The sequence below is a fragment of the Triticum aestivum genome, chromosome 7D (assembly GCF_018294505.1).
Source record: "Triticum aestivum cultivar Chinese Spring chromosome 7D, IWGSC CS RefSeq v2.1, whole genome shotgun sequence".
Lineage (NCBI taxonomy): Eukaryota > Viridiplantae > Streptophyta > Magnoliopsida > Poales > Poaceae > Triticum > Triticum aestivum.
The window spans coordinates 512,180,574-512,207,205 of record NC_057814.1 but is presented as its reverse complement, the minus strand read 5'-3'; the positions used below and the strand labels follow the sequence as shown (position 1 = coordinate 512,207,205).

Genomic DNA, 26,632 nt, shown 5'->3' with positions numbered 1-26,632 from the left:
GCTACAGACCAGTGCAGCGCCTAGCTAGGAGGCGCCACACTGTACAGTGCAGCGCCTGCGGGCTAGGCGCTGCACTCTATAGTGTGGCGCCTCCTAGCTCGGCGCTGCACAAACACTTAGCGAAATTTTTGCCTCAAACTGGAGGCATACCTTCTGTTGGTTGCTGGATACCTACAGACATGTGCAGCGTCTAGCACGGAGGTGCCACACTCTATCGTGCAGCGCCTGAGCGCTAGGCGTTGCACTATACAGTGCGGCGCCTCCAAGCTAGGCGCTGCACATGTCTGTAGCTATCCAGAAAAGCAACAGAAGTTTGGCTAGTTACAGACATGTGCAGCGCCTAGCTTGGAGGCGCCACACTCTATAGTGCAGCGCCTATGACCTAGGCGTTGCACTGTAGAGTGCGGCGCCTCCGAGCTAGGCGCTGCACATGTCTGTACCTACCCAGAAAAGCAACAGAAGTTTGGCTAGTTACAGACATATGCAGCGCCTAGCACGGAGGCGCCACACTGTACAGTGCAGCGCCTGCGAGCTAGGCGTTGCACTGTAGAGTGCGGTGCCTCCGGGCTAGGCGCTGCATATGTCTGTACCTATCCAGAAAGCAACAAAAGTTTGGCTAGTTACAGACATATGCAGCGCCTAGCACGGAGGCGCCACACTCTATAGTGCAGCACCTGCGTGCTAGGCGTTGCACTGTAGAGTGCGGCGCCTGCGTGCTAGGCGCTGCACAAACACTTAGCAATTTTTTTGCCTGAAACTAGAGGCCTACCTACTGTGCCTCCTCCCCCCCTCTACTGGGTCTTTTTCAGCCACAGTTCTTTCAGCCACAGTTCAACAACTAGTATAACAAACATTCAGGTACGACATCATTTCTCCAAGTATAACAATTAGTATAAGAAACAAAGGGTTCACAAAAGACTTCATTTCATAGAAATGACCATCACAATAAGTTCCAGTTTACCATAGAGCTACCACCACTCCAAGTTCAACGACATAAAAGGTACGACCACTCCAAGTTCAACGACATAACAAATCGCACTCGAAGTTCAACATTATAAAAAAAACTAAGATGACTAGTGCTTTCCACGTTTGCTGGGTCCTCCCCCCTCTTGACGCTTATCTTCTTCACCTTCCTAGGAAGAGGTACCCGCTCCGGCTCCGGCTCCGGCTCCGGTTCGACATCGTCATCCAAATAGTCATCCAAAGCTGCCATCCGCGAGGTGCCGACCGTCCTTTTTCCTTTTTGGGTGAAGTCTTCAGGTGTGTACTTGTTGATTCCCTTCCTAGGCTTCAACTCGTATGCAGACCGAGCCCGGTACGTCCCCAAGGTCATATCATCAGCAACCTATGCATCAACAAAAGATATGGAAAGATCGTGTGTGAGGATATAGTTAGCAATGCATCAACAAATGGATATATATCGTCATGCCATACCTCTTGGGTGACCCCACCCACATCCTCATCCGTGAAAGGTTCACCATGGCTCTGCCCCGAAGCGGGATCTGATGGTGTCGCCGACCTAGACCGTTCTGGTGATACATACTCGGGGTCACGACAACCGAAAAGGTTTGATAGCCGCCTTAACTTTTGGCCCTGGCGCAGCAACATGTACAAGTGTTGAGACATGGAACGTACCAACAAATGTTAAGTGCTAGTTTGAAGGAGATGTGAACCTTAATGAATTCTCGAAGTGCACCTTCCCCATCGCTTTTGCCAGCCGGGGTTGTTTCCAGAATAGTCTCGGTCTCGTCAGCTGCTTTCTTGATCTGGGCACGCTATGAACAGAAACGGTATCAAAGTGTTAGGCAAGCGAAGATGTGAAAAGTGCGAATGGAAAAGCAAAAAGGGCTAACCACAAAGTTCATCATTGGAGCTGATGGGATCACCGAGTTGCCTTTCCTGACTAATGCGTTGTACTGGTGCTGGGCTACCTCATCAAAAACGGTGGGTTCTTCCAGAATCTCCTCAGCATACGCCGGCTGGCATACCTCCACGCGGGTACTTGCAAGAAACCATGCGAGATAGTTGTTGAACGCGATCGGGCAGTGCTCACGAAGCTGGGCTCGTTTTCCAGCCCTTGCTTGCTCCACACTAAGAGCGAACTGCACGACATACTTCCTGTGATGGCTGGCCCAATCCTTGATCTTCCGCTGCATTTTCCTATCCAACCTGCAAGTTAGAAACAAGATATTAGCATCATCGAAACCGTCGAGAAGCTGCTAAGTGCTCAAGGTTAATTATATCTTACGCGTGTAGCAACTTGTCCGTGTCCTCCCACTCCGGCGGGTGTGGCTGGAACAAACCAAACTGGCGGAACACCCGATGTGGCAGGTGAAGCTCAACCGCCCAGTTGCATATCAGTGGGCACCGCATATGCCAGAGATCCCTATCCCTAATGCACATCGGATTAAGCCTGAACTCTATAGGGTTACCAAAACTCTCTCCTTTTCCATACGGCTCCCATTCCACCTGCAAAATGGGATTGAATGCAAAATTGATATCGAGTGAAGATACAAGCATGATAATCACTTATGCAAGGTCGGTTCACCTGCTCAGGCGTGATCGCGTCCAGCTCGCTCTTGTACAACTTGTACATTACAGAGGGATCATCCGTCGTCTCATTTAACACATCCCACTTGTAAGCCCAAGTGGGGAGCCGTAGTGGGTCGTCTTTATCGTCCCAATCCTCGTACTTCACGGTCTTAGGTCGTCCAACCGGCAGACGCTCCCAGCTCCATATGGAAAGTGCGAGCAGACAACCACCAATACCTCCAGTGTGCCTACAACTGGCATCGTCCAACTGCACATAAAAAAGAACATGGTCAAATTTGCCGCAAGAGCGCATTGATAATGTATCAATGAAGTGAAAAGGAAACAACTTCATACCTGTCGATACAAGTAAGCTAGTGTCGCCGAACCCCAACTCCATTTGCTATCGAAGACGGTCAACGCCTTCAGCCACATCCATGGAGCATTCTTGCCTGTGCCATCAGCAAACATTGTCCTCGATACCACGTACCACATGTAGACACGAGCATAAGTCTTCACCATGTCCTCATTAGCATCATCGGGGCAATGAGCGAAGTGCGATGATATCCACGTGAAAGTAGCGCCCGCTGCGACTCTTTCCTTCTTCTTATCTTCCCTTTCTGGCTCCCGAGGCTCCGGAGGAACCATACCGATAAGGGCTTGCATCTGCGCGCGCCACCCTTCAGAATCGGTGTTCATACATAAAGGATTGCCATCGATAGGAAGACCGGTGATCATAGCGATATCCTGCAGCGTCACGGTCATCTCCCCGGTCCGAAGATGGAAAGTGTGTGTCTCCGGCCTCCAATGATCAATAAGCGCGGTGAGTGCTGCAGCATTGTTGGGTGGCGTCGACCGGCGGACCAACTCAATGAAAGGGAGAAGTCCTGCCTCCCTAACATAAGGTGTGTACCGCTCATCATAGCTCATCCCTCCAAGGCTGATCCCGTGAGACCGAAGCTTCAGAGGTGCAAGCTCCTACAAACAAACAAATCATAACATTACATATGGGGCATTTGTGTTTGAACAAACATACGAAATTCATAACACCGGCCACTTTCAGTATTACCCGCTGCTGCACCGACATAGCGTACGACCGGTGTTGATGGTCCCAGTGATCATCGAGAAGCCAAACCATCCTAACAATTTCAACAAAGCATTCTTGTCAACACGATTATCTTTTCAATTCAAAAAAACTAAAGTAGGCCTACTACATGCAAGATCCAAAGCATATGGTGCTTCCCCCTACTTGGGCCTACTTCATACAAATAACATGTCAATCTATGTATCCAAACTATAACATGTCAATCTACTTCTCCATACAAATAACATGTCAATCTACTTCTCCATACAAAAAACATGTCAATCTATGTATCCAAACTATATAAATAACATGTCAACCTATCTATCCAAACCACATTCTAATCTAACAAGGGTTCCCCAAATCTAATATATGCAAGATTCAAACAAAAGTTGCCCAAATCTAATACATGCAAGATTCAAACAAGGGTTCCCCAATTCTTCAAAATATACTATTTTCTATGGATAGAAAGAAGGGGATCGGAGGAGAGTACCTTCCACGATGGATTGGTGAACAAATGCACGGACCAAATCGTCGGATCGGAAAGATTTGGGAGAGGGGATTGAGAGGGGGAGTGCAGATGGCCGCCGCCCTTTTTTCTGTAACTGCCAATGGGGAGGGTGGGGGAGGAGAGGGCTGGCGCGTTTGCATATAAGTCACAGTGCAGCGCCTAGCCGCTAGGCGCTGCACATTACACGTGCAACGCCTAGCCCGCAGGCGCTGCACTGTACAGGTGCAGCGCCTAGCTCGGAGGCGTTGCACTGCTGGGTGCGGGCCCGTGGGCTGCCACGGTGGACAGTGGTGCAACGCCCCGGAGCTAGGCGCTGCACCGTAGGATGTGGCGCCGGCGTGGCGGACGCTACACAAAAGGGTCAGGGGTGTGAAATAGTTTCGCAACCAGTTCATTCTGTGATTTGCTTTCGATTGTAGGTCAAAATTGTCAAATTTGACTAACCTGGACGTTTCCCTGCTTGTGCACGCACGAACCAAAGTGCTTAGGTTTGCACAAGTGCAGCCCCATCGATCTACGTCACTGCCTCAAAGGCCGGATCGACGGTGACCACCACGCTGCGTGCGATCCTGCGACCCACCTATGGATCCATGGCGTGCATAACCCATGGATCAGGACAGTATTTGATCGCCTCTGTCGTATTCAAGGCGATGGAACCGCGGCCCTGGTAAGCACATCCTTATCAAGTTTCTCTAGCTCTTTTTGTTGGGTTTATTTTCTCTTTGTTTCCTAAGATTTTGAAAGGAGTTCTTGTCATGCAGCCATTCTTTACCATCAGCCTCCACTATCGGTAATCGAGAGACCTTCTCTTAACCATCACTGGAGGCAATACAACGCAAGGTTGCCCGACATTCTGAAAGGCATTACTTTTTATTTCCTTCCTGTAAGAAACTGCTTGTGCTTCGTTAAAAGTGAAAAGTGTGAAAATTGCTTGTGCTTCTTTAGAACAAAGGTTCCTTATATTTGTTTTTTTTTGAAGCAGAACACAACTATTTTATCTCACATAGTACATATATATTTCTGATTTCTTTTGATTATGAGAATTCATACGACATAGTTGAATTTTCATGTTGCAACACAGGTCTAAGATAATTAAAACTACGTTTCTAGATTTCTTTTCAAAATCAGGAAAATCATTTCTTGCGGGCTGCATGTTTTTTTTTTGCTACATGATTTCTTGTGTTTGTTGTATATCCTAAGTTTATATCTTAATATATAATTATATTAATTCAGCCGAATATTTATGCCTCGTTGCAACGCACGGGCAATTGGCTAATTAATAATAAAGCGATTAGAGCTTCTGCCCGCCTGCTCACCGTCGTCGCGCTTTTTGCGAAAAAGCCCATGCTATTTCGTGCAATTAACCCGCACTCCCGCGCACTCCCGATGTAAGATATTCGTACAGTAAAAAAACGAATCGCTCGTTCATACGACCCGGACGGACGCAACACCCCCGTCGCCCCCAACCCACCGCGTCCGCCGCCTGATTGAAATAGAAAACAGAGGTGGTGATCTCCGCCGGCCGGCCTCCAGATCCCCGGCGACTGCGAGGTGGTCGACGCGCGACCAGTCCCGGAGCCCTTCTCTTCGCCGCCGTCCGTGCCTCCCCCGCCCAGAACCTCCTTCGCCGCGCCAGCCCTCCCCCTCCCCTTCTCCCACCTCGCAGCTCCGGCGTCTGCCAGATCGTCGAGGCCGTGGCCATGGTGATTCGAAAGCTGCAGGAGGGGACGTAGGGCTCGCCGGAGCACAAGTTGTGGCGGTAGCGTCGTTCGAGCAGAGCCGAGTGGAGCTTGTACTACTCGGACATGGCAGCACCCACGAGAGGTCAGCCGAGGCGATGGGGTTCTCAAGCACGGAGGAGGAGGTCGCCCGTGGCTGGGACTGGGAGTACAGGCAGGAGGCAAGTGAAGGCCACAGCGGTGCAAGGTGGAGAGGAATGGTGCGGGACTGCGCGTTTGGGGCCAGAACGGGGCGGCGCTGTGTGAGGTCAGCCATGGAGGTTCCCGAGGCCGGCAGGGAAGCAGCCGCGGCGGTGGTGTTGCCACGGGCGCCACTCCAACGAGCAGGAGCAGCGCAGTTGCTGCTGTCTGCTCGACCGCCGACTGACGCGGCCAGATTCAGCTGCTTACGAGCCATCTGGCCAGCACCTCCCCTACAGGCCTACACCTCCATCTCCATTTGTCTCGGCTTTGTCCAAAGCGCTGGCGGAAATCGGCGCCACAGGAATAAAGAGGATCAGGAACACACGCTTGGCTTGGCGCGATGGATGGGGAAGAATCGGCGCCGAGGACGAGGACGACGGCAAGAACGGCCGAGGCCAGGCCGTCGAGGCCGAGCACCACCCAGCAGCTGCTCCCTCCAGCCCCGCCACACTAAGTCGCCCAACGGCCAGTACGAGCCATGCGGCCAGCACCAGCACCTCACCTACCCTTCCTGCCTTCCTCCATTTGTCTCAGTTTTGACGAACAAGGACTACAGCACTAGCTGCCTCGAAGAGATAAGGTTGGAAGTGGATGTGATCAGCTACCGTGTATCCATGTGAAGAGATAAGCTCTGGATGGATCCAGAGGATAGATCGCCCACCGAAGTCATATATGTGTACTTTAATACTCAGTTTGTTTATGAATGAGTGAATTTATACATTAAAATATGTTTATATACATACGTATGTACTCCCTCCGTCCCATAATATAAGAGTGTTTTTTACACTAGTGTAGTGTCAAAAACGCTCTTATATTATGAGACGGAGGGAGTAGTTCATATTGAAATCTTAAAAAAAACTTATATGTAGAAACGGAGAGAGTAGTATTTTATAGTAGTAGTTAAGTAAAAATGTATCAAAGTAGTTTTAGGAACACTGGTGGGATGAATAAAATGCATACGAAAAGGATGTACTGTTTGCCAACTCATGCCCCATATACAACTATATAACGTCCAAAATGCAAAGGCAATATATGTACAAGTGTATATGCTACTCATGCTAATATATTCCGCACATATAGAATAACTGCATATATGATCTCCTATCTACTATTTGCTTACGAATTATGACACTTTTTTTTATACAGGCTTACATTTATATGGGTTTACGAAAGGAGAGCAAATTTCTCTATGATGCTACTCTAAACTTATGTTACATTTGTACAAGATGTGTTTGGTGGACCATTAAGATGACAATTTTTTTTCCACATTTTCCCTGTGCTTGGTGGTCGTGCTAGCAATCGGAGGATGTGTGGGTTGGATGCGGCGGTAGCAGCAGATGGGCGAGCGTTACGCCATCATCCTATTGAGGACAAGTACAAAATATGTGTAGTGCGTGACATGCCGCCACATCTTCATTGGTGATCCAATTGTTGCTTGTCACCTATGCGCTCCTCTCTTGGGCTCACGACATTAGGAGGGAAGGTCTTGAGGCATTATTATTAAGGCTAGGGTGTGTGATATTCTCCCGTTGCAACGCACGGGCCTTTTTGCTAGTCATCCTAAATAATAATACTGAACATGAATATCAGTTACCTCTGTTCACTGAGTAATACTGAACATGACTGAAGAACAATGCAAGACAGAGATGACTAATCATGAAACTAATAACTGAAAGCTGAATGACCAATGATAGAGAGAAAGATGACTGATTACAACACTGAAACAAAGATGTAAAAAATAAACTAGTGACCTTGGCCTTTTGTGCTGATAGACCTTGGCCGTGGACACAAGAATCCTAAATTCAGTTAATGGTTTACATGCACTTCTCTGAAACCTAAACAGTACAAGTATATCTGAACCTGAACAAAGACCTTGCTGTGTACATACACTTCTGTTTAGTACTCAAACTAGACTATACCCAAACTACGGACCTGCCTTCTCCAGTTATTCAGGGATAGCTGGCCAACTATAGACTGGCATTTAGTTATGAGCATTGCTACACAGACGACGATTGCTAGCCGATACATGCACGACATGACTCCTCGCACCATCCATTGGCAATTCTGAACAGCCGTACGCCCTTGGATTAGCCATCGTGCAGGTATCGTTCAACCAAAAATCGTCCGTGAAGTAGTTTCGTTTAGTTATAGCAGTGTTCAGCTGATGTCAGAAGGTGACATGTCGTACAGTAGTCGAACTGAACTTTGATGATCTCTCAGAGATTGACGCAACTTGCTCTCTCGTATTGTGTGTCTTCGCACTATGTGGTACCCTAAAATACTTGCTGCCTTTTCAATCAAAAAGTCAGCAATGGTCGACACCTGTCTTCTATAATATCAAGTGGTTCTTTTATTTGCAGAGAAATATCGAACAATTCTGGTTGTTCCTAAGTAACATCTTCAAACCCTGAACCGTTCAATTAAATAATTAAATAACACCCTGCAAGAAAAAAAAATCAGGAACTGAGAATGACCCCGCTGTCACAATTGACAAGGCGAACCAAAACTCAAAATTGCATCACTCAAACTTACTACAATTGTTTCTTTTGCTTTTCTCTGTCGTTTCGTTTGGGCGTGACTGTGCTGCTTCCATCCTAGCACCTATCCCTGTATGGTTCGGTTGGTTGCTTTGTATACAAAGCGGGGGGAAACCTTTTTTCGGTAAAATTAAATGAATAGGGCGAAAGATTGAAAGAGTGGTAAGTCATATAAAAAGAAAGGATTGAAGAATAAGAATGAGGAAATGAGAATTATACGAGTACAAAAAAGTAAATGAAGTAAAGTAAGAGATATAAGACAATGAAAAAAAACTGGATAGAAAATTTGAAGAACTGAAGATTTTTTTTTGCAAAAGTGCCATATATCACAACTGAAAAGCATGGACAAATCTGAAGAAAGAAAGTAATGAAACACCGAATGTAACACTGAACAGTACTGATAATTCACCTAGGAACATATAGAAACCGAAGAAAGATTAAACTAACCAAGAACTAGGTTCTAGCTCACTGACTGATAAAACACTGAAGAAATAATATAAGGATCTCCTGCAATTCATCAAAATCTGAAATGTATGAAAGGACAATGATGCAAAAGAAAAAATTTGTTACCTTATTCATCCAAATCATATAAGTATGAGAGGCCAGTACAACACTGATACAAGTTAACACATGATCCATGGTATAGCGAATCCATTCCAAGCCTAAACTCCAAGAAACTGAATAATAGCTAAATGATACAAGCTCATAGAAAAAGGAGCACTGATCCCATGATATAATTTATGACAACTTCCATTCCATCCCTAGCGCGAGCAGACAATGTCGAACTTGCAGCGCTATGCTGGCTGACCTTTCTTCTATATATAGTAATACTAGTCTGAAAACTACTTTCATCTGGTCTCTGACCGAAAACTAGATAGGAATAAGCATGTAAGATCCAATATGAGTACACCTAGGGTTAACTAATTATGTGTAAAAACAAACTATAAAAAACTGTTGATAAATGTAGATTTACTAAAACTAAGAGTGAGTAAGAATTCTGTATGGCCTAGAACTAAGAGCAACTAAGCAAAAGAAGATCAAGGAAAAATTATACTTGAATAAACTGAAGAAAATTAGAGGAAATTTGAACAACAATGACTGGATAAAACAGACAGCAGAAGAGAAAAGAAGACTGTAAACCTAATAAGTGAACTACAACGACTCAAGATGACAATCGAATGACTGAAGACCTAATAAGTGAACACATTAATGAAAAGGCTTTCGCTAGCGTGACACTGAAAAATGCGTTGCACGTGTGCCCTGGCTTTTAGAACCATAATTTTAAAAAAGGCATAGCCTCATAATCGAAACCAACTTAGGCGTTGTTTGGACCGTGAAAACTTTTCTCATAAATTAGGTTAATTGGGAGCTCTAGATATAAACAAATACACCTAGATGAAAACAAAGAATGAAACTGACCGACCTAAAAAATGGAAGACTGATACGGTTTAATTTTAAAAATACACAAAGATTAGTTTGAGCAAAAAAAATTGAAAGGAACTGATGAACAAGACTGAAAACAATAAAAGATGACAGACAGAAAATAAATACAAAGACTAAATGATAAACTAAATACAAACACACTGACATATGAATGATAAATAATGATCCAAGAAAAGATAATTGAGAACTAAAAACAGGGAGAAAGAAACAATGCAGATGACTGATAAATGAAGAATGATATGGAAGCTGGAAAATGATAAATAGTAAGGCAAAATAATTATAAATTATAACTAAAAACTAAATACACTGATGAACTAACTAACATAGAGGACAAAACAAGACTAATAACTAATTACTAATGACAAAACCGATAAGAAAGACAATATGGACTGATCAACTAGAAGAAGATGACAGACAAAAAATAAATACAAAGCTGAATGATAAACTAAATACAAACACACTGACATGTGAATGATAACCAATGATCTAAAAAAATAGATAACTGAGAACTAAAAACAGGGAGAAAGAAGGCTGACAAAAAAATGATAGATAAGATTGGATTAAACACAAAAACACTGATAACTAATGATTTTTTGTATTACTGCTAAGATTGAATAAACTTGAAGCAGTTGGGTGATTTTTTTACTAAAGACTAAACAAGATCAAATCTGGAGTGCAATACAACTAAACAAGGCTAAAACATGAGCACTGCTCTCCCCGCAACTCTCACTGTTTTAGAAACCATCATCAGGACCTTAGTTGGGTTCATAGCATCCCCTAGACGACCTCTGCCCCATAGATACCACAACCCCTGCTGCTGCTGCTGCAAAACCATGAAAAACAAAAAATACGATCTCACATGGAAGGATGGGAGTGAGATTTCAGGTACCACTAACTAAAACACAAACATAATCTCGGGGGGGGGGGGGGGGGGGGGGGGGGGGGAGGGGGGTGAAAACACCCGCACAAAAACATGACAACACATACTGAACTAGCCCACAAGGGGGAACCTCCATGTGATTTACCAAGTTCGATTCCGCCCCCAAAAACTAGAAAACTAAATGCATGCTCAAAACTGAATAACAACAAAAATGTATAATGAAGCAAATAAAATAAAAGGGTAGCAGAGGAGGACGGCGACCACTGCAACCACCAGCAGCCCATGGGAGAGTCCATCACCGGACTAGGCTAGCTCCCTGCCACTCTCTGAGCTAGCTCTTGTTATATCGTAGACACTACCTCCCTATCTCTTTCAGCTTGGCTTGTGCAGTTCTGCTTTAGATATACTAGTGGAAGATCCAAGATTTGCTATTCGCTATAGTACCAACATGATACAACTAACCATATATAATAATATGATAGATGCCACACCCACCATGTCATATTTGGTGCAGATCCGAAGTGCTAATAGTGACTGGGCTGATTGGATTATTTGGATAAGTTTGTGTAAACTAGAAGGCCTATGTGCAGAATCTTTGCATCAGTTTGTAAGAAAGAAGAAAGCGGGACTAAGCAATCACTAACAAAGAAAGGAGTACTAAGCAATCACTAACTAAGCAGCCATGAGACACTACTCACTATGCAGCAGCAGGAGAAGCAGCTTCTTACTCCAGCGGCCCAACCTGCAACGCCTTCTCGCCAAAATTATCATGGACAAATTGAAAAAATGAAAGTAATCAGTGAAATACTGAAATCAACATGGAGAATAACTGGACTGATAAATGAAGAATGATATGGAAACTGGAAAATGATAAATAGTAAGGCAAATTAATTATAAATAATAACTAAAGAATGAAACAATGCAGATGACTGATGCATAGTGATACTGACAACTACTAAGGCTGAACACTGACATGCATACTCACTGTACAAGCTTAATGAGCTGAGAAATAGGGGCTTGTGTGACAAAAAAACTTGGGAAAGGTATAGGGAGATAATAAAATGATGGAAGACCTCAGACTATGGGATTCAGGGTACTGCTTATAGCAAATTGTCAGAATGTCAGACAAGACTGCAACATTCATGGACACCATGAATCAAAACAGAACATCTAGTACCTAGAATATGTATTATACTATCTTTACAAGATAGCATGACTTTCACTTAAAAAAATGAGCACACGGTATCATTTCAGTTCCATTTAGACACAACAAAATAACAAAATGTCACCTCACATAGCATTGGTGTCACCTTCTTTTTAATTGACTGCCGCAGACTTGCAAAACTGAACTCCAATCAACCTGAAACAGCAGAAAGGGGTTAGGACTTGAATGCTGCAGATTTGCAAAACTGAATCCGAATTAACCTATAAAAATAGAGATAATTAGGATTTGAGACCTGCTTGTGTTCTAGGGTTCAAAAAGAGAGAGGGACAGACACCACAAGAGACAAGACAGAGGAATGAGGCGCCATAGGAAGAAGGGAGGGAGAGGGACGACATGTGAGGGACAGAGGGAGAGGGAGGCGTGCCATGGGAAAGGAGGGAGGGGCACCATGGGAGGGAGGGAGAGAGAGAAGGCGCCATGGAAGGGACACGCATGCTAGGGGAGGGGCAGCAAATGGAGAGAAGAAAGGGAGACCCCCGCCGTAGGTCGTCCGTCGGCCGGAGCACGTTGTCAGATTTGGAGAAGTGACCAGAGCCTCCACAGAGCCTCGGAAAAACAGAGCGAATCGGGCGCGAAAATGACCAAAACGGATCCACTGAGACCCACTGAGACAAAGTGGGCCCGAAAAAATCACCAGACCAGCGCAGATCTCAGAACAAAATCACACGACTGAAAAAACGACCTGAAGCCAATTTGAAAACAGATGACTGATTTTTAGTAAAACTGTAAAAGTATTATAAGGAAGAACCACTGCCTGCGGCGAAGCATTGGCATTAGCACTCGACCTATCACTTCACCGCATCGTTATTGCATGTGACTGCAAAGGAGTTGTAGGAGAGATAAAGAATGGATCGGAAGGAAGGCATGGCGCTATTATCAAGGAAATTTGTACTCGAGCGAGAGACTTTATTAGCTGCGATTTTATTTTTGAAGGACGTAGTATGAACTTTGATTCTCATAATTTAGCTAAGTTTTCTTCTACTTTAGATGTGGGTCGGTACTTGTGGTTGGGATCTCCCCACGACCCGTTTGTAATTAATTCCTGTAAATAGTACTCAAAACATTGAATAAAGTGTGGTTTACCCCTAAAAAGTATTATAAGGAAACAATTCTAAAATCATCTAAAAAAAGAAACAATTTCTTAAAAAAATGAAAACCTAAAACATGTTCTGCGGTACCTTGCAAGCTGAGGCGGAACATATCCGCAAAAATTTACCGTAAAAACGAATATTCTCCATAGTCTTCTTCTCCCCCCCTCTCACCCGCGTCTGCCTGAATCCTTGCGGCCACACACCACGGACACCACATAGTTCACCGCCGCACACATCAAATCAGGCGTCGCAGCACACCTGACAGGCCGCCTCGCCCACGCCCGGCTGGCGGCGGAGCATTGGATGGAGCCGCGACTGCTCGTGCAGCGCCACCACCTTGTCGGTGACGCTGACATACCTCCCGTCCACGATTAGTCATGGTGCCAGTGGCATGTCGCCGTCTCTCCCAAGGAGCAGCAAGTGGAGCTCGCGCCGGCGCGCCGAAATCAACTAGAATCGCTTCGAATCGGGCCCGTCCATAAGAAATTTGGCCGGAATTAAGATCGGCACGATGGATCTTGGTAGGAATGGAGACTATTCTTGTGGTTGGAGCTCAAGCTTCCCTTCCTCCAACCGTCTTTGTATTTTAAGGTAAACTGATTTTTTTCGCCGACTCCTCAACATTCGAGATATTGGAGGCTTATTTTAGGCTTTCCCTAAAAAAATATATGAGTCGGCTGATTTTGAGGGATGATCAATTTTTCCGCTCAAAACCATAAAAAACGGTTATTTTACAGTTTTGGCTCTTTTAAGGCATCTGCTAGAAATGCTCTAAGTGCAGTGTTTTTTGGTTTCGTTGTTTGGTTATCTATTGGTTTTAGGAACATTCTAGAAGCTTATGTGTAGTTTTTTTGTTGGTTTTTGTCAACCTATTTTTCAAATTTTTGTCTTTTTATTTTAGTTTTTCAAAATAAAAAACAAAAATTTAAAAGTTCAAAAAATGTTTGGAATTTCTTTAAAAACTACTTTTCTGAAAATTGTTTAATTTTTCAAAAAATATTTGCATTTTGGAAATAATGTCCTCAATTCCAAAATTTGTTCGAAACTTCAAAAAGTATTTGAGGTACTTTCTAAAAAATATTTATTTATTTTTAAAAAATCGTTTTTCCAAAAAATATTTTGAATTTCAAATTTTACACAATTTAGAAAATTTTCACATTTTCAATTTTGTTTGTCTTTTTTCAAAAAAATGTTTGGAGTTTTAGAAAAACATGTGCTTTCAAAATATATATAATTTCAAATAATATTCATGCTTTATAAAATTGATCACAATTTCAAAAAATATTTTCAAAATGTTTACATCAACCGACTCGCTGCATTACACTAGTTTGCTACACTATTTTGTATCGCCACAATGTGCCATCAAGAAAAGTTGCTCTCTTCAACTTGCTACACTGTAATGTGAGTGGGCCGGCATACCAACATCGTCAAATAAGAGGTCTTGGGGTCGCCGGTTGGGGACCTCCTATTCCGTGCCTTTAGCTCGCGGAAGCCAACTCGTAGCCAACCACTAGAGCTTCTTAATGCTAGTGACTAATAGTAACGCGAAAGGTTTAAGAACCATTGTAGCCGCGTGTTTATTGCACAGTACCGTTTACTGCACCGCTTAGCTTTTTGAATTAATTCAAAACAATTTGGAAAATTTGACATTTTTTTGAAAAGGTTCATGAATTTGAAATAAAGTTCACCAATTCCTAAAAAAGTTCGCAATTTTGAAAAAAATTCATCAATTTTAAAAAAAGTTCACCAAAAATTGAAAAAAGTTCATTGAATATCAAAACAAAGTTCATCAATTTTGAAAAAGTTCACCAAAATTGAAAAAAGTTCATCGATTTTGAAAAAAAGTTCATCGAATATCAAAACAAACATCAATATTGGAAAAAAGTCCACAAATTTTAAAAAGTTCATCAATTTTTAAAAGAAGAAGAAGGATGAGGTTGGCCCCTCGATGGTGGTCGAGGTCAGCTCGTTTGAGAAGGAGGAGGACGAGTTAGGCTCTGGCATTGACTAGGACAACCTCTAAGTACTTTGCAGTAGTTTGTACTCGAAGTATCTTTCTATCAAAACTATGTTTAGGTTTGTATTCGAAGTATGTTTTAAATTTGCACGTTCAAAACTCTATCTTTGCATGTTTGATTGAATTTGCAATGGTTCCGATGTTTTTGTGCTCAGTATAGGGCAGCTTTTGGAGCAAATTGGTGTCCTATTATCAGGCTGCTATTGGAGCAAAAATGTCCAGCTGATGCAAAACTAAGAGCATCTCCAATAGATGATATAAAATACATCATTAAAAAGTGATAGACATAAAATTTATATTTAAAAAGGGGTTTACATCAATAAAAAAAATATGAAACTTCAATAGATGATGTAAAACTAGTGCTCCAATAGATGATGTAAAACTAGTTCAACTACTACATCATTTCAAACACAATTCAAACATAGCAAGTTGATTTGAAGCAAACATAGTTATTAAAACATAGTTCAAACTACTATATCACACACACTACTACTACTACTACTAGTTTCTGGTTGTCTCATAGATGATTCATTCATCGTCAAATGGACCATCACGGTGCTGAAGGAAAATACCAGATTTGGCAATGTTCCTAGTTAAAGAACTAGACGTTCCACCCTCGAACTTGCATCAGCACCTCGATGAGCTCCTTGAAAGCTAGACCGGAGCCGACGTTACATTTCTTGTCTCTGGTGAGTCTTTTGCTGCGCACAAGGCCATAGTCGCTGCAAGGTCCCCGGTGCTTAAGGCCAGATTCTTCGGGCAAATGAGAGAGAATCGGTCTCGACACATCGAGATTAACGACATGGAAGCGGAGGCTTTCAAGGTCATGTTGCACTTTATATACACAGAAACGACACCTGGACTTGCTGATCATCCATCAGAGACGGTGATGGTCATGGCTCAGCATCTACTAGCAGCTGCCGACAGGTACATGCTAGACAGGCTCAAGCTGATTTGTGAGTTCAGATGGACAAAGTGTTAACACGGTAGCGACCACTCTGTCTTTTGCGGAGCGGCATAGTTGTTCGCTTCTCCAGGATAAATGTTTAGAGTTCATTGTTGGAACTTCAACTTTTGTCGCAAACAATTCAAGTGACTTGTCTTGTGATTCCTGAACTTTATCCTTGTACACATTCCAATGCAAATCGAAGGTGATGGACATACTTTTTAATGGGGACTTTACTCCCACTCCCACATCATACCTCCCAATAAGTTTCACCTCGTTACTTGGGTTTATCCAACGTAACAAGCTTCTCATGTTCGCTACAACATCATCATAGCTTGGACTTGTGTCAAAAACCATGGGCTCCTCCCCTTCATTGACATTTGCATTCAAAAATGTCGCCTTGTCCAAGTAATGCAAATTAACAAGTCTATCCTGTTGGGGAACGTAGTAATTTCAAAAAAAATTCCTACGCACACGCAAGATCATAGTGATGCATAGCAACGAGAGGGGAGAGTGTGTCCACGTACACTCGTAGACCGAAAGCGGAAGCATTAGCACAACGCGGTTGATGTAGTCGCACGTCTTCACGATCCGACCGATCAAGTACCGAACGTACGGCATCTCCGAGTTCAACACACGTTCAGCCCGATGACGTCCCTCGAACTCCGATCCAGCCGAGTGTTGAGGGAGAGTTTCGTCAGCACGACGGCGTGGTGACGACAATGATGTTCTACCGACGCAGGGCTTTGCCTAAGCACCGCTACGATATTATCGAGGTGGACTATGGTGGAGGGGGGCACCGCACACGGCTAAACGATCAATGATCAATTGTTGTGTCTTTGGGGTGCCCCTGCCCCCATATATAAAGGAGCAAGAGGGGGAGAGGCGGCCGGCCAGGAGAGGGGCGCGCCAGGAGGAGTCCTACTCCCACCGGGAGTAGGACTCCCTCCCTTCCTTGTTGGATTAGCAGAAGGGGGGAAGGAGGAGGAGGAGAAGAAGGAAAGGGGGGCGCCGCCCCCCCTCCTTGTCCAATTCGGACTAGAGGGGGTGGGGGCGCGCGGCCTGCCCTGGCCGCCCCTCCTCTTCTCCACTAAGGCCCATTAAACCCCCGGGGGGGTTCCGGTAACCCCCGGTACTCCGATATATATCCGATAACCCCCGGAACCATTCCGGTGTCCGAATATAGTCGTCCAATATATCAATCTTCATGTCTCGACCATTTCGAGACTCCTCGTCATGTCCGTGATCACATCCGGGACTCCGAACTACCTTCGGTACATCAAAACATATAAAGTCATAATATAACTGTCATCGAAACTTTAAGCGTGCGGACCCTACGGGTTCGAGAACTATGTGGACATGACCGAGACACGTCTCCGGTCAATAACCAATAGCGGAACCTGGATGCTCATATTGGCTCCCACATATTCTACGAAGATCTTTATCGGTCAAACCGCATAACAACATACGTTGTTCCCTTTGTCATCGGTATGTTACTTGCCCGAGATTCGATCGTCGGTATCTCAATACCTAGTTCAATCTCGTTACCAGCAAGTCTCTTTACTTGTTCCGTAATACATCATCTCGCAACTAACTCATTAGTTGCAATGCTTGTAAGGCTTAAGTGATGTGCATTACCGAGTGGGCCCAGAGATACCTCTCCGACAATCGGAGTGACAAATCCTAATCTCGAAATACGCCAACCCAATAAGTACCTTTGGAGACACCTGTAGAGCACCTTTATAATCACCCAGTTACGTTGTGACGTTTGGTAGCACACAAAGTGTTCCTCCGGTAAACGGGAGTTGCATAATCTCATAGTCATAGGAACATGTATAAGTCATGAAGAAAGCAATAGCAGAATACTAAACGATCGTGTGCTAAGCTAACTGAATGGGTCAAGTCAATCACATCATTCTCCCAATGATGTGATCCTGTTAATCAAATGACAACTCATGTCTATGGCTGGGAAACATAACCATCTTTGATCAACAACCTAGTCAAGTAGAGGCATACTAATGACACTCTGTTTGTCTATGTATTCACACATGTATCATGTTTCCGGTTAATACAATTCTAGCATGAATAATAAACATTTATCATGATATAAGGAAATAAATAATAACTTTATTATTGCCTCTAGGGCATATTTCCTTCAGTCTCCCACTTGCACTAGAGTCAGTAATCTAGATTACACAGTAATGATTCTAACACCCATGGAGCCTTGGTGCTGATCATGTTTTGCTCGTGGAAGAGGCTTAGTCAACGGGTCTGCAACATTCAGATCCGTATGTATATTGCAAATTTCTATGTCTCCCACCTGGACTAGATCCTGGATGGAATTGAAGCGTCTCTTGATGTGCTTGGTTCTCTTGTGGAATCTGGATTCTCGCCAAGGCAATTGCACCAGTATTGTCACAAAAGATTTTCATTGGACCCGATGCACTAGGTATGACACCTAGATCGGATATGAACTCCTTCATCCAGACTCCTTCATTTGCTGCTTCCGAAGCAGCTATGTATTCCGCTTCACACGTAGATCCTGCCACAACGCTTTGTTTAGAACTGCACCAACTGATAGCTCCACCGTTCAATGTAAACACGTATCCAGTTTGCGATTTAGAATCGTCCGGATCAGTGTCAAAGCTTGTATCGACGTAACCATTTACGACTAGCTCTTTGTCACCTCCATAAACGAGAAACATATCCTTAGTCCTTTTCAGGTATTTCAGGATGTTCTTGACCCGCTGTCCAGTGATCCACTCCTGGATTACTTTGGTACCTCCCTGCTAAACTTATAGCAAGGCACACATCAGGTCTGGTACACAGCATTGCATACATGATAGAGCCTATGGCTGAAGCATAGGGAACATATTTCATCTTCTCTCTATCTTCTGCAGTGGTCGGGCATTGAGTCTTACTCAACTTCACATCTTGTAACACAGGCAAGAACCCTTTCTTTGCTTGATCCATTTTGGACTTCTTCAAAACTTTGTCAAGGTATGTGCTTTGTGAAAGTCCAATTAAGCGTCTTGATCTATCTCTATAGATCTTGATGCCCAATATATAAGCAGCTTCACCGAGGTCTTTCATTGAAAAACTCTTATTCAAGTATCCCTTTATGCTATCCAGAAATTCTATATCATTTCCAATCAGTAATATGCCATCCACATATAATATCAGAAATGCTACAGAGCTCCCACTCACTTTCTTGTAAATACAGGCTTCTCCAAAAGTCTGTATAAAACCGAATGCTTTGATCACACTATCAAAACGTTTATTCTAACTCCGAGAGCTTTGCACCAGTCCATAAATGGATCGCTGGAGCTTGCACACTTTGTTAGCTCCTTTTGGATCGACAAAACCTTCCGGTTGCATCATATACAACTCTCCTTCCAGAAATCCATTCAGGAATGCAGTTTTGACATCCATTTGCCAAATTTCATAATCATAAAAATGCGGCAATTGCTAACATGATTCGGACAGACTTAAGCATCGCTACTAGTGAGAAAGTCTCATCGTAGTCAATCCCTTGAACTTGTCGAAAACCTTTCGCAACAAGTCGAGCTTTATAGACAATAACATTACCGTCAGCGTCAGTCTTCTTCTTGAAGATCCATTTATTCTCAATGGCTTGCCGATCATCGGGCAAGTCAAGCAAAGTCCACACTTTGTTCTCATACATGGATCCCATCTCAGATTTCATGGCCTCAAGCCATTTTGCGGAATCTGGGCTCACCATCGCTTCTTCATAGTTCGTAGGTTCGTCATGGTCCAGTAACATAACCTCCAGAACAGGATTACCGTACCACTCTGGTGCGGATCTAACTCCGGTTGACCTACGAGGTTCAGTAACAACTTGATCTGAAGTTTCATGATCATCATCATTAACTTCCTCACTAATTGGTGTAGGTGTCGCAGAAACCGGTTTCTGCGATGAACTACTTTCCAATAAGGGAGCAGGTACAGTTACCTCATCAAGTTCTACTTTCCTCCCACTCACTTCTTTCGAGAGAAACTCCTTCTCTAGAAAGATTCCAAATTTAGCAACAAAAGTCTTGCCTTCGGATCTGTGATAGAAGGTGTACCCAACAGTCTTTTTTGGGTATCCTATGAAGATACATTTCTCCGATTTGGGTTCGAGCTTATCAGGTTGAAGCTTTTTCACATAAGCATCGCAGCCCCAAACTTTAAGAAACGACAACTTTGGTTTCTTGCCAAACCACAGTTCATAAGGCGTCGTCTCAACAGATTTCGATGGTATCCTATTTAACGTGAATGCAGCCGTCTCTAAAGCATAACCCCAAAAGATAGCGGTAAATCAGTAAGAGACATCATAGATCGCACCATATCTAGTAAAGTACGATTACGACGTTCGAACACACCATTACGCTGTGGTGTTCCGGGTGGCGTGAGTTGCGAAACTATTCCACATTGTTTCAAATGAAGAGCAAACTCGTAACTCAAATATTCTCCTCCACGATCAGATCGTAGAAACTTTATTTTCTTGTTACGATGATTTTCAACTTCACTCTGAAATTCTTTGAACTTTTCAAATGTTTCAGACTTATGTTTCATTAAGTAGATATACCCATATCTGCTTAAATCATCTGTGAAGGTGAGAAAATAACGATACCTGCCGCGAGCCTCAACATTCATCGGACCACATATATCTGTATGTATGATTTCCAACAAATCTGTTGCTCGCTCCATAGTTTCGGAGAACGGTGTTTTAGTCATCTTGCCCATGAGGCACGGTTCGCAAGTACCAAGTGATTCATAATCAAGTGGTTCCAAAAGTCCATCAGTATGGAGTTTCTTCATGTGCTTTACACCGATATGACCTGAACGGCAGTGCCACAAATAAGTTGCACTATCATTATCAACTCTGCATCTTTTGGCTTTAATATTATGAAATATGTGTATCACTACTATCGAGATTCAACAAAAATAGACCACTCTTTAAGGGTGCATGAACATAAAAGATATTACTCATATAAACAGAACAACCATTATTCTCTAATTTAAATGAATAACCGTCTCGCATCAAACAAGATCCAGATATAATGTTCATGCTCAACGCTGGCACCAAATAACAATTATTCAGGTCTAAAACTAATCCCGAAGGTAGATGTAGAGGTAGCGTGCCGACCGCGATCACATCGACTTTGGAACCGTTTCCCACGCGCATCGTCACCTCGTCCTTAGCCAATATTCGCTTAATCTGTAGTCCCTGTTTCGAGTTGCAAATATTAGCAACAGAACCAGTATCAAATACCCAGGTGCTACTGCGAGCATTAGTAAGGTACACATCAATAACATGTATATCACATATACCTTTGTTCACCTTGCCATCCTTCTTATCCGCCAAATACTTGGGGAAGTTCCGCTTCCAGTGTCCAGTCTGCTTGCAGTAGAAGCACTCAGTCTCAGGCTTAGGTCTAGACTTGGGTTTATTCTCGTGAGCAGCAACTTGCTTGCTGTTCTTCTTGAAGTTCCCCTTCTTCTTCCCTTTGCCCTTTTTCTTGAAACTAGTGGTCTTGTTGACCATCAACACTTGATGCTCCTTCTCTATTTCTACCTCCGCAACTTTTAGCATTGCGAAGAGCTCGGGGATGGTCTTATCCATCCCTTGCATATTATAGTTCATCACGAAGCTCTTGTAGCTTGGTGGCAGTGATTGAAGAATTCTGTCAATGACGCTATCATCCGGAAGATTAACTCCCAGTTGAATCAAGTGATTGTTATACCCAGACATTTTGAGTATATGCTCACCGACAGAACTATTCTTCTCCATCTTGTAGCTGTAGAACTTATTGGAGACTTCATATCTCTCAATTCGGGCATTTGCTTGAAATATTAACTTCAACTCCTGGAACATCTCATATGCTCCATGACGTTCAAAACGTCGTTGAAGTCCCGGTTCTAAGCCGTAAAGCATGGCACATTGAACTATCGAGTAGTCATCAGCTTTGCTCTGCCAGACGTTCATAACATCTGGTGTTGCTCCTGCAGCAGGTCTGGCACCTAGCGGTGCTTCCAAGACGTAATTCTTCTGTGCAACAATGAGGATAATCCTCAAGTTACGGACCCAGTCCGTGTAATTGCTACCATCATCTTTCAACTTTGCTTTCTCAAGGAACGCATTAAAATTCAACGGAACAACAACACGGGCCATCTATCTGCAATCAACATAGACAAGCAAAATACTATCAGGTACTAAGTTCATGATAAATTTAAGTTCAATTAATCATATTACTTAGAACACCCACTTAGATAGACATACCTCTAATCCTCTAAGTGATCACGTGATCTAAATCAACTAAACCATGTCCGATCATCACGTGAGATGGAGTAGTTTCAATGGTGAACATCACTATGTTGATCATATCTACTATATGATTCACGCTCAACCTTTCGGTCTCCGTGTTCCGAGGCCATATCTGTTATATGCTAGGCTCGTCAAGTTTAACCTGAGTATTCCGCGTGTGCAACTGTTTTGCACCCGTTGTATTTGAACGTAGAGCCTATCACACCCGATCATCACGTGGTGTCTCAGCACGAAGAACTTTCGCAATGGTGCATACTCAGGGAGAACACTTATACTTTGATAATTTAGTGAGAGATCATCTTATAATGCTACCGACAATCAAAGCAAGATAAGATGCATCACATGCAATCAATATAAGTGATATGATATGGTCATCATCATCTTGTGCTTGTGATCTCCATCTCCGAAGCACCGTCATGATCACCATCGTCACCGGCGCGACACCTTGATCTACATCGTAGCATCGTTGTCGTCTCGCCAATCTTATGCTTCTACGACTATCGCTACCGCTTAGTGATAAAGTAAAGCATTACAGGGCGATTGCATTGCATACAATAAAGCAACAACCATATGGCTCCTGCCAGTTGCCGATAACTCGGTTACAAAACATGATCATCTCATACAATAAAATTTAGCATCATGCCTTGACCATATCACATCACAACATGCCCTGCAAAAACAAGTTAAACGTCCTCTACTTTGTTGTTGCAAATTTTACGTGGCTGCTACGGGCTGAGCAAGAACCGTTCTTACCTACGCATCAAAACCACAATGATAGTTTGTCAAGTTGGTGCTGTTTTAACCTTCGCAAGGACCGAGCGTAGCCACACTCGGTTCAACTAAAGTTGGAGAAACTGACACCCGCCAGCCACCTGTGTGCAAAGCACGTCGGTAGAACTAGTCTCGCGTAAGCGTACGCGTAATGTCGGTCCGGGCCGCTTCATCCAACAATACCGCCGAACCAAAGTATGACATGCTGGTAAGCAGTATGACTTGTATCGCCCACAACTCACTTGTGTTCTACTCGTGCATATGACATCTACGCATAAAACCTGGCTCGGATGCCACTGTTGGGGAACGTAGTAATTTCAAAAAAAATTCCTACGCACACGCAAGATCATGGTGATGCATAGCAACGAGAGGGGAGAGTGTGTCCACATACCCTCGTAGACCTAAAGCGGAAGCGTTAGCACAACGCGGTTGATGTAGTCGTACGTCTTCAGGATCCGACCGATCAAGTACCGAACGCATGACACCTCTGAGTTCAGCACACGTTCAGCCCGATGACGTCCCTCGAACTCCGATCTAGCCGAGTGTTGAGGGAGAGTTTCGTCAGCACGACGGCATGGTGACGATGATGATGTTCTACCGACGCAGGGCTTCGCCTAAGCACCGCTACGATATTATCGAGGTGGACTATGGTGGAGGGGGGCACCGCACACGGCTAAAAGATCAATGATCAATTGTTGTGTCTTTTGGGGTGCCCCCTGCCCCCGTATATAAAGGAGCAAGGTTTTCACCGGCAACTACGTCTCCCCGACTCGCAGCTGGTTCCAGATGACGGATCCCGAGATCCGAACACCCAGCCTCAGGCCGACCACCTCTGACGGAAGAGATGACCACCACCGCCGGCTGCACCGGTCAGAACAGATCTGATCGGAGGTGCCGCCGACGAGACCACCAGGCCGTCCACGCCGCCGTCGCCGATCTGAAGGCAGCATGCACGCCACCGCAGCCAAGCCGGCCGCCGCCGACCGCAGCCGCCGCCGCCGCCGCCCGAAGGGCCATCCGCAGCGCCCGCAGCGCTGGCCTCCGCCGCGCCAAGCCGTCGCCGTCCGAGAACGGGCCGGCCTCCCGCCGCCTGCAGCCATCCGCCGCGCCGCAGATCCCAGATCAATCGCGCCACCACACGCCTTGGGGTCCGCCCCACCCCGGAGACGCGCGAGAGAGGAGATCCCCCGCCACCGCCGTTGGCCCCTGGGCTTAGCCCGGCGGCGTCTTCTGGCGGCGGCGGAGGGAGAAGAGGAGGGAGTTTGCGGCGGCGGCGGCTAGGTTTCTGGCCGCCCGAGTCGCCCTAGGGGGAGGACGACGTGGGCATTTTACATCAGATGTAAAATCTGAGTAAAAAATTGTATTTACATCATGTGTGGAAACACTTTTTTAGTGTAAGTGGCGTATATTTCGGATATTTTTACATATACGTCATCGTTGGAGATGCTCTAACTTTTTTTGATGCAAAACTATCTTTTACATTTCATATATTGGGCTTATGTTGGAGATGCTGTTACATAAGACAAGGAACCAAAGGTGTGTATTCTCCATCCTACAAAAATCGGACACCTTTTGTTCTGCTCATGGTGATTATTGGCACTCATTGATCGTGGAGTAGCTTAGTAACAGGTCCACAACGTCCATGGTCACGCACGCGTTGCGAGCTACCCAAGGAGTGGCGGGCACGTTCGGAGCACAACGCCACAATCCTACAAAATTCTTCTGTGCTTTCTGCTCCAGACAATATTTTTATTTTTTGACTTGTCCAACAATCATTTGATATTGTTAGCAACACACTCTCTATTCCTCACCAATGGAGGTTACAGCCATGGATTCCTGAAGCTCTAGCCATTACAAGGAGGAGAGGAACATGAACAGAGGAAGAGGAAGACAGAAGCAGAGGAGGCCGAAGCCGTCCTGATCCAAGCCGAGTCGTTCGTAGCCCGTTCGCTTGTATATGTAGTTGCTGCCTTCTGTTGCTTCCCATCAGCCCAGGCCCAATAGGCGCAACCAATGGCCCAGCCCGTGAAGAGTGTACGGTTGGTCGCTAACATTCCCCCTTCCTTGAAATTCGGCTTGACCTGAAGCCGATGCCATGTCGAACCTCCTAGATCCCATGGTACTTGATGCTTCAAGACTTCGCCGAGGTCGTAGTGGGTGCCGTAGTGGAGGCGGAACTTGGTGAGGTTGAGGGAGCAGACGACGCCTACCTGCTCAAGGAAGTAGTTGTCGCTGATGTTTACTTGGTCACAGAAAGCGTCGAGGTAGTGGTTGTGGTAGTAAGTTGGAGCTGCAACATTCCTCTTTCCTGTTACTTCAGCTTGAGTGAAAAGTCCAAAGAAATAGAGAAGGGCCCAGATGCCTGGATCCCATGACAACTTCCCTTGACAAAACTCGAGGCTCCGGAAGTTCTTCATAGCAACATAAACAATGAACTGAAAGGGTACAGTACTTGCCATGCCTGAAGTGAGGTAAGGACAGTCACCATTCATAAGAGGGTAAGAACACGCTGAGTGAAGTGACCATGCAAATTCCCAAGCAACACATTGAAAATAATATTGCATATCAGTTTCCACGACGAGCCTTCTGCAGTTGGGATAATGCCTTCTTAGGCATCTGAACTCAGCCAGGTGAAGACAGCCAGGTGCTCTGTAATGACAATTCACACTGTTGCAAGGAATATATTGCATATCTTCAAGGGTCCATGCACAACCGCCAGAATTCCAAGCTAAGAGCAATGGCAGATCAATGAGAATAATGATGTTCTTCATAGGACTGCCAAGAACAGGATGCTTCATTGTTGTTGTTTCAATTAACGGTTGCAGTTGTGTGCATTGATCAACGTAAACCTGTAGAACTGATAATGTACAGACCATGCCTAAAATGGTATTGAAAATTACTCCAAGTATAATTTCAGGACGACACCCAATGAGTAGTAGCAAATGACCATCAACCACATGACCATCTTGTAGAAACTAACCAGAGACAGAAATGTAAGCAGCTAACAGAGTTACTTGGAATCCATCAAACTCCAGCACCATATTAACCCATATATGACCTTGCCATATTTGTAAAGTTGATGTAACATCACCAGGAGAAACGCAGACACCTATGCACTGTATCTTGCGGAGTTCCGCAAAATATGCATCTGCACTCACGAATTCTGTAGCCAATACGTACCAAGCCAAAACAGCAACAGGTCCATAACTGATGACAATGGAGATGGCTGGAAGGATCTCTTCACCCATATGGAAAAACAACAATTCTTTCGAAGTCACACGAGCAGTTCTCCACTGTATTTGTTTTAACTCAGGGAAGGAAACCTCTCCAAAAATGCAAGACTGCACT

General features: G+C 44.4%; 1 long non-coding RNA gene and 1 pseudogene across 1 annotated transcript; one reads left to right on the top strand and one right to left on the bottom strand.

Annotated features, from left to right (window-relative positions):
• Positions 1-10,987: 10,987 nt before the first annotated feature.
• LOC123170246 (uncharacterized) lies at positions 10,988-12,632 on the bottom strand. The gene is made up of 3 exons (XR_006485118.1): positions 12,361-12,632; positions 12,193-12,263; positions 10,988-11,654 (listed from the first exon to the last, which is right to left on the bottom strand). It is a non-coding gene; the product is annotated as an uncharacterized lncRNA (long non-coding RNA).
• Positions 12,633-15,167: 2,535 nt separating this feature from the next.
• LOC123171214 (uncharacterized) overlaps positions 15,168-26,632 on the top strand; it is a 50,714-nt pseudogene continuing 39,249 nt past the window's right edge.